The 7206-nt window shown below is 48.1% G+C and overlaps 1 protein-coding gene across 5 annotated transcripts in view; it reads left to right on the top strand.

Moving 5' to 3' along the window:
- The first annotated feature begins 3377 nt into the window (after positions 1-3377).
- FAM20B (FAM20B glycosaminoglycan xylosylkinase) overlaps positions 3378-7206 on the top strand; it is a 42348-nt gene continuing 38519 nt past the window's right edge. For 3 of the 5 annotated variants that reach the window (XR_009531217.1, XM_060091203.1, XM_060091199.1), the window contains exon 1: positions 3378-3484. The gene's annotated coding sequence lies outside the window, so the exon portion shown is untranslated. Of the gene's footprint in view, positions 3485-5560; positions 5606-5693; positions 5777-7206 lie in introns of those variants that run through there. The other 2 variants (XM_060091200.1, XM_060091201.1) reach the window with 2 other exon arrangements.

Genomic DNA, 7206 nt, shown 5'->3' with positions numbered 1-7206 from the left:
CCTAGGGCTTGACAGATGTCAGAGACTTAGAAATTCTGAAAGAGTTGAAGGAAAATGCTTACAGTGATGAAGCGGCCAAGAAAGAAACCTCCAGTGATCCCGATTCCCCAGGTCTGCAGGACCTGCTCTCCTAAAGCTCTTTCAAGTGTTGAGGGTCTACCATGCACCATGTACAGGGTTAGTGCTATGGGAGATACAGATGTGAATAAAACACTGTCCTCAGCTTCAAAGGGTTTACTCTTCAGGGGAAGAGGTCAGACATATCCCCAAAGACATCAATACAAACCATACCGCGAGAGAGGTACAAAGTACTGAGTCTCAGAAGCCCAGGAAAACACGTACAGTTAGAAAAGTCAGGAGAGCCTTCCTGAGCAAATGACTTTAGAGAGATATGTAACATTTTCACAGACGAAGGTCGGGGTGGAGTGAGGCGGGAGTCCTGCAGGAAGTGTGCTGCCATTGGCTGGAGGGGGACAGCCAGATCCCTGCTCTGATTTCAACTCAATATCAGTGCAGAGACACTACCCTGCATGAGGCAGTCCACAGGTGGAAATAAAGGTGAAGTCAAGTCAGACTGTGTCTTCAAAAGCCTTGCAATTCAAGGACAGGGAAGACAGAGGCAAAGGGGGAGATTAGACAAAGATACCTAGTACCCCAAGATATCACATGCGTTGTGAAAAGAAGCATCACAGAAGCCTTGGCAAAGTGCTCCGACCTAACTAACGGGGGCTCTGCCTGACCTTCCATTCTGTTTCTCAATATTAGACTGTAAAATTCTCAAGGATGAGGACCAGGGCTTCTTTGTCTTTGCATGCCCTGGATCTAGCTCAGTGTCTGGCACTTGATAGACATTCGTCGAAGGAAGGAAGGTGGAAGGGAGAAAGGGAGGGAGGGACGGAGGATGGGAGGACGGAAGGAAGGAAGGAAAAATTCTCCCATCATTTGCTGAGGAAGTCTGGCTTTAAATTCACGTAGCACTGCCTAACTCTGGTTCTTACTGTCCCTCTCTGCTCCCACCCATATTTTGCTCACCTCAGTCCTCCCTCCCTTATTGTTAGTGTGGGCTGACAATACCAGCCCACACTATCTTCCTGGACCTCGATTCCTTCAGTGATCACAGAGTCTGTGCTGCATAATTTAAGTACTCCGTATTCCTTGCAGCTGCTTCCTGTGTGCTAGTCATGTAAACTCTTTGAAGGCGGAGTCCCCTTCTTAAATGACTGCATCCCCCATAATACCTAGAATATATTGACTGTTGATTGGTTGGGAAATAAGGCCCATTACAGGAGGGAGGAGCAGAAACTCACATCCTGGGGTGGCAGGCACGGTGCTAGTGCTGTGCATACATGCACAAACAGCCTGGATAATGGGGCCTAGTGGAGAGAAAACTGGGGGACCAAACAGTTTTGCTCTCTGAAAGCCTCTGACACAGAGGCCCCAAATCCATGCTTCTCCTTCTCTGAGGACAGAAGAGAAGGTGTGTCTGTCCTGCAGCATGTGGGGTGGATGGAAGGATTTGATGGATGTGAAATTAAGCAGAGGAGTGGGTTGCCTAGAGAGGTCATGAACCCCTCTCTCTGAATGTCCCTAAAGACAAAGGGATCACCAGGAAACTGAGGGTACAGGATGCACTGACTGGCCTCCTGAGGGGTACCACTTGGACAGTCCATCCTTGCTGTCTTTATCAGAGTTACAGGTAAGAAAGAGTCCTTTGGGGGTAAAGCATCTTAGAGGAAATATTGATTTGCCCTTTTGCTTTATGATCTCCGGACGTAATGAACAAGGTTTAGGAGGATTAGCTGACTGCAGGCAGACCAATGTTACTGTGTAGAGAAATAAGGTGGACTCTCAATACTATCCAGATCATTTCCCCAAGAATTATGTGTTCCATGGTCAGAAAACGACCGCCAAGCATTTTCAAGTATATCCAGTAAAAGGCTGATACAACTCCTCCTGCACTTGACTGTGTACTCCTTGCAATGACGTAATGTTTTCTGCAAAGGGGCTGCCTCCCTAACTAGATTGTCTGGAGCAGATATCAAAACCAATTATTTCTCTAGGATCATCTGATACTAAGTGCTCAAAAAATACACAAATGAATAATAACTAACATTATACAATAATCTGCAAGTACTCTCCCCACACATTTCCTAATTTAGTCCTCACAACAACCCTGTGAGGTATGTACTACGATAAACTCCCATTTGCCAGGTAAGGAAACATACTCTGAAAGATTAAGTGGCACACCTGATATCATACAGCCAGTAAGGAGTTCTTTCCTTTGCTTAAATGAACTATGGAGCCTGAAAAAGTGTCAGCCGGGTCTCTCCCGTCACACATCTTATCGCATGGATCAGTGTGCATTATAATATTTCAGGGACAGGCACACTAAGTCCAAGCTTAGTATATGATGAATAAATGAATGGATGCGTTATACAGCGGATGCACCGTAGGGAGTCAGTGGAAAGGAGACAGTTTAAGAGAAGGAAGAATCTTTAATTCAAACTATTTATAAGGAGGGAACTCCCTGGGGGTCCAGTGGTTAAGGGTGCTTTCACTGTCGTGGGCACGGTTGGATTCCTCCTCAGGGAACTAAGATTGCACAAGCCCCGCGGCGAGGCCAAAACAAAACAAGACAATTTATAGGGAGTCTACTGAGTGTCAGGCATTGGAGACCCAGACACGACTGCCCTGTCCTCATGCGCCTTACAGTCCATTGCAAAAAAGACAGACGTTAAGAAACTATTACAATAAATTAGTCACACTTTTATTAAATGCTACAAAATGTAGCAGGGAGCTTTGCTCTGGCCCGAAGTAAGAGCGCTCACTATGGTAAGGCTGGCCTCTTTGGGGCAAGGGGATTCACTTATATAGGCAGAAGCAGAAGCCGAGACAAATGAAAAGGGCAAAAGGAGGACGGAAATTGCTTCTCACAAACAGAACTTGACCTAAGGGACCCCTACTTCCAGTCCCGCTGACTGGCTGCCTAGCTGCTCACGAAAACCAGGAAAGAAAAAGCTAAGGCTAGAGAGAAGTTAGAGGTCCATTTACGTAAGCGGGGCGGGGCGGCAGGGAGAAGCAGGAGAGGCGTGAGCCGGCGTCAAGAGAGTTAAGCGGACCGGCCCGGGACGCAAAAGGTTAAGGCGGGCGGTCCGGATCAGGTCCGGTAGGCCCGCCCACCGGGGGGCGGGGGTGTGGCCTCGCGGAAGAAGCCCTTGGATTGGCCGCGGGGAAGGCGTTACGCTAGGAAGGTACCAACAGTCGCGAGCCGCGGAGGCGGGGGGGTGGGTGTGGGACCGCGGGGTGAGGTGGCCAGGGAATGGCCGGGCCGGGGGTGGGCGGGAGCCGCAGTAGCAGCGGCTGGGGGCGGTGAGCGCTGCGTGGGGCTGCCCCTTCCCGGAGGTGGCGGGGGCGGCCGGGGCGGCCGGGGCCGCGCCGCACCGCACCGTGCGGGCGGCCATGGAGCGAGCTTAGGGCGTCGCAGGTGAGCGGCTTGGGGGCGCGAGGGCGGGCGGGAAAGTGCAGGCCCACCCGCGGGAGGGGCGCGGTGCGTGGCGCGCGCCGGGCTGGGGCCGTCTGGGGGCGGGGCGCCTCCCTGAGGGGCCGGGCACCAGTGCCCAGAGCGGTCCACGAGCGGCGGCTGCTTCAGAGACCGGCCCGGGCCGCGCGCCCCGCCTCGCTGACCCCGGGAGGGCTCCTACCGGCCGTCGTGGCTGGAGGGACGCGGCCGAGGCCGTCGCCTCCTCGGCCCGCCTGAGGCGCGGGCCTTACCTGGGGGCGCCTTGAGCCGCCTGGGATCCGTCCAGTGACCCACCCTCGCGCCCGGACGCGGTCCCCAGAGGCGACTGGCCCTGGTGCCGCCCTCGTGTCCCGCCGAGTGCCCGTTGCGGCGGCCCGGGGTGGGGGGTGGGGGTATCGCGCGCCCGCGGGCCCACCTCGTGGCCGAGAAGCGCGAGTGACTTCCAGGCCCGAGGCAGGAGGCAGGGTAACCGTGCCTAGGGGTCCGCGGTCTCCTCGGGGTCGTGCTCCCCGCGCTCGCAGTCGAGCACAACTTAAGGAAGTGATACGGTTGTCCCAAGTGGGTTGCGCTTGAGATTTCATTTCCGGGTGCTGTGGTCCCGCAATTAAAAGCGAACCGAAACGTTGCCACTAATGATGAGCGTGAGCAGTTGTCAAGTTGCGTCCTTGATTGTGGGGTGTGATAAGAGTTTCATTCTAATCAAGCTTCTGTTACCTGCAAGTCTCCCGGTAGGAAGAGAAGGGGTAGGAGGATGTTGGAGTGAAAGTGGAGGGGACAAGACGTGATTGGTTGTTAGGGAATTATTAGTCCTTTAAATGGCCATATCGTCAGTTGGAAGGGTGAGGAGTTTATAATTTGGGAAAACGGGGGATGCTGGGTACAGTGACTTGAGTTTAGGACCAAGTATCAGTATCATCCCCACTGAGCTAGTTTCTCTTCAGAGGTTTGATTTCTCACCTTGAAAAGAAGGAACAGGAATGTGGGTCTTTTAGCTTTCAAATTGCAGGACTTGATGTAAAACAATAACTATGATTACTGTTTACTAACTATTCCTATCCTTTTGTTGTAAATTAATGCATAAATTTCATTGGGGTTGATTATTTTATTTTTTATTATTTATTTATCTGGCTGTGCCAGGTCTTAGTTGCGGCATGCGAGATCTTTTTAGTTGATCTAGTTCTCTGACCAGGGTTCGAACCCGGGTCCCCTGCATTGGGAGTGCAGTCTTAACCACTAGACCACCAGGGAAGTCCCATGGGGTTGATTATTTTAAATTGGGTTAGAGACCTCAGTGTGCTCTATGTATTGCAGTCCTGGAATTTATGCAGGACCTTTGAGCTAAGCCTTAGAGCTCTTCCACAGATATTGTTATTTATCATCAAGACATGTCCTTGAGAAACTGAGATACAGATGTTAAAGATGCTAAGTTATTTGCCTAGACTTAGAGCCAGTCTAAGGTAGGTTTAAAATTGTTTTGTGTTAAATTAATAACTTTTGAAGTTTGTGGAGATGTTGGACTTTGGCCCCTAGAACTGTTCAGTGGAATCAATCAACAGGAGGGCCTTCCACCTTTGAAAGTGCTTGTCAAAAGAGAATTAAGAGGCACAAGCAAGCAATTCAGAGTCAGCCTCACTTACATTAAAGTGCAATGATAGAAATGAATGGTGGTAAAAGATGATCAGGAAATCTTGGAGCTCATAGCTTTTCTTCAGTGTGACTGGTAAAAATGTGAGATTGATTTGTTCTGTTTGTTTCTCTGGAGCTAGTAGGAAAATAGCCATGATTTAGTTAAAGAATGAAAATTGGAAAACACACACCCTGGGTCCTTTGAATAGGGAACAAACAGATCCCTGTTTCTATCATCTAATCCTTTATGTCATAGAATTTCTTTGTTGAGTTGATAATTCCTTGACTTTTAGTCCATTCTGTTGACTTCCATTTGTAGACTCCAGTTCTTTCACACAGCGTTAAAGCCTCTGCTTTTTGTTTTTTCTGAATGTTGAATTTCTAAATGAAATTTTCTGTTTCCTCTACTTGCAGGGCAGACTTCAGCTTCCTACACTTTGTGTGACCATCATTTTAATGGTATAAACCCTGAAGCCAGATACTTCAGCTCTTGAATTGACAACTTTTTAAAATAGCAACCACAGTGGTGTCTCTCGGTGACTGCTACAACCTCATAATAGAAACAGGAGGCTGCTCTTTGTATTCTGTGGCCATAGTTGGAAACAGTAAAAAGGAGACTGTCTTCTGAAGGTGATGTCAGGCCACTCTGGGACTAAGGGCCAGGCAGTGGTGGGGTGAGAAGCACAGTTACAATGAGGCACTACAGTTTGGTGTAGTAGTGATGATGATTGATGTACTTTTCTTTTTGCACCTAACAGTGCATAGTGCATAGTAGGTGTGCAGTAAATGTTTGGTGGTTGAATGAATGAATGGAAAACGGTATGCGGGAGGAGGAAATATTCTAGTGCAGATAATAAATTGTTTAGCTCCTCTTTACAAGAAAAAAAAAAAAGCCAAGAAAGTGTGTTTCTGATTCCTGTTGAAAATAGTTCTGTTGAGATGGGTATCTGTAAAGGGTGTTACTTGCTGGAGCTGCCTTGAGATCTAATTTTGTGATTGGGTGGTGTTCTAGCCACCTGCAGCCTGGGTGCAGCTTCACAGACCTGCTCCTGCACCTTTCTCTAGCTAGGCTCACTGAGCAGTTGGATTGGTAGACAATGTTTTTGCACTAATAGAAGAACTAGAGCTCTTGGTATTGGCCATGTCAGTATCATTGACCCTGACTGTCCATCTTCTGGTCCTTCATATTGGGGGGTGGGAGAGGGGAGTTATCCCTCCCCGAAGTGCTCCGCATTCCACACCTGTAAATCTCTCCCTCTTTTCCTTCCTTGAGCTGCCTCTGTAACACTCAGGGAGTAATGAATTCATTGGCACAGACCTGGGGTACAGAACAGAAGACCTTACTTTGCAACTGAAACTAGCTTTTGACCGACTTATAATGTCAGCATGACTGCTAGAGCCATTTAGGAGAGAATGTAATGCAAAACTCTCACTTGTGATTTTTGTCATTCGTATCCAAAATCAGAAGAGGGAAGGCCTAGCTCTGGACCTGGTGAGTTTGGGGGGTTGCATCTGTCATCCCAGTATAAGATAAGAAACGAAGGCTGATGAAGAAAGATATTGAGCTTTGGTGTGTGTTTAGCAGACTACTTTCTGGCACGGTAACTACCCAAAGGAGGGGAAGGTGTTAATTTGAGTACATTTTAAAAGGAGATCAAGGAATATGAAATTATGAATGTGAAACACAACCAAGTACAGGATGAGGCAGTGAAGTTGATCATTCCATGTTCTTAAATGCTAACTTTCTGATTTATCTATATAGCAGTGTGGGAATAAGATATTGGGTGCAAAAATTCTTATTTTAGCTATATTTTTGTGAAGAATTTTTTACAATGTATTATATGTTTTGTTTGCTTTTTAAGCAATATAGTGTAACCTTTATAGACTTGAGGTTATGGTTACAGACAGTAATCCTGTAGGGCTTTGAGGTGATTGAAATATGTAAGTTGTTTGTCCCCTCTGCTTTTTGAATTCTTGAATTTGCTTTCAGAAGTCAATCTGTCTCTTCTTTCAGAGGTGAAAAAGCTGTACTTTTGCTGTTGTTAGCATCCCTGCTGCCT

This window comes from Mesoplodon densirostris, chromosome 2 (assembly GCF_025265405.1).
Source record: "Mesoplodon densirostris isolate mMesDen1 chromosome 2, mMesDen1 primary haplotype, whole genome shotgun sequence".
NCBI classification, from domain to species: domain Eukaryota; kingdom Metazoa; phylum Chordata; class Mammalia; order Artiodactyla; family Ziphiidae; genus Mesoplodon; species Mesoplodon densirostris.
The sequence above is the reverse complement of the archived record's forward strand: the minus strand, read 5'-3'. Positions and strand labels throughout refer to the sequence as shown.